This window comes from Leopardus geoffroyi, chromosome C2, assembly GCF_018350155.1.
Source record: "Leopardus geoffroyi isolate Oge1 chromosome C2, O.geoffroyi_Oge1_pat1.0, whole genome shotgun sequence".
Lineage (NCBI taxonomy): Eukaryota > Metazoa > Chordata > Mammalia > Carnivora > Felidae > Leopardus > Leopardus geoffroyi.
In genome coordinates, this window is record NC_059333.1 from 158444754 (window position 1) to 158446707 (window position 1954).

The window sequence follows — 1954 nt, forward strand, 5'->3', positions numbered from 1 at the left end:
CTGAAATTCTAGCAGCCATTTTTAACCATAAAAGAAAAGCCAAGCAAATGAAGACATCTCAGTCCTGAACCAGTGCCAGCAATGTCCTCCCTCTGAACATATTACAAAAGCAAACAAATCCTCAAGTCTTTAAGCTATTAGAGGTGGGTCTCTGTCACTAGCAGGCAAACATAACTTCTTACTGATTCAATATTCTTTGCATATTCATGTAACAGGTTTTTTATCTCTTGTCAAATTTTACGAGCTCTTTATGTGTTATAAAGATTCACCTTTTTCTGGACTACAAACTTTTTTCCAAGCAGTCACTTGCCTATTGACTTTTACAGTATTTTGCCATGCAAATGATTTATATTTTCATATAAACGGATGTGTTTGTTTTAACTTCTGAGATTCTCCTCCTGGTTACTGTGGTAACGTTAAGGATGAACCCACAAATTCTTTGATACACCTCCCAACATGGAGTGAAGCCCCTCCCCTTGAGTATGGGCTAACTTAATCATTTGTTTCTAATGAAAAGAATATGGCAGACGTGATGAGATGTCACTTCTAAGATTAGGTTATAAAAAGACTTCTTTTGGGTCTTCTATCTTGGGTGCATATTCTTTCTTTATCTCACTCTCTCTCTCTCTCTCCCTCTATCTCTTACTCTGGGGGAAGCAAACTGCCATCATGTGAGCAGCCCTATGGAGGAGTAATGGTGAGAAGTGGAGGCCTTCCGCCAATATCCAGTGAGGAACTGAAAGCTGCCAAGGACCACGTGAGTGAGCTCAGAAGCAGATTCTCTACCCCTACTTGAGCTTTCTGATGACTGCAGTCCTGGCCAACCGGTTGCCTGCAATTTCATGATACTAAACCAGAACCATCCAGCTAAGTCACTCCAAGATTTCTGCTCCTTAGAAAGTCTGTGAGATGATAAGTATTTGGTGGAGTGTTGGAGTAATCTATGACACAGCAATAGATAAGTAATTCAGTTACAAACCATGTCCATTTTCCCAGATTATACCTATCTGTCCTGTATTTTCTCTCAATATTTTAACTTTTTAAAAACTTATTTATTTATTTATTTATTTATTTATTTATTTATTTATGACAGAATGAGATAGAGTGCAAATGGGGGAAGGGCAGGGAGAGGGGGAAACACAGAATCTGAAGCAGGCTCCAGGCTCTGAGCTGTCAGCACAGAGCCTGATGTGGAGCTTAAACCCATGAACTGAGAGATCATGACCTGAACCAAAGTTAGCCACTTAACTGACTGAGCCACCCAGGCACCCCAAGATTTCAACTTTTAAAAATATATATATTTTAGGTCTTGAATCTATTAGATTTGATTTTTATGTGGCATTAAAAAAGTTCATATACTTTTTCTGGTATGAGTATCATGTATTATATAATCTATCACAAATCTCTTAATTCCTTAAAATTACATTTTTATAAAAACCAGGATTTCTTTATAAATTCTCTCCTAGAACAGAGATGTAACTTATGTATTCACCAATCCCTAAGCCAGTAGAAATTATTGTATTATAGAGGCCACTGGATGAGTCTAGAGGCTCAGTGGGGGCAGCCTGGAGGGAAGTGGACCATAGAGGAAAGGGGTATATTATATGGAGGGAGATGTGGACATGGAAGAAACACAGGTAGGTGTTGCTGGATGCTCCATAGGAAGCAGAAAGAGGAGGAAAGGACCCTGTTTTTTCCCTTCCTTCCTTCCATTCCCAATCTTCGGCCAATGTCTCACTTTGGCCGAACCTCCCAGAAAGACAGAAGGCGGAGAGGAGAGTAAGGTGGGAAAAGTCCAAGATTGCAGTATAGTTCCAAAAAAGTTTTAACCTAGCCAATGGGGAGTCTTCAAGCAAAAGCTATTAGTTATAGGGATTCAATATTTCACTGGATGCCCACCGTACATGGTCATTGGTTGGTAATAGCCCAGGTAAACCGTAATTTCAATGCAAAC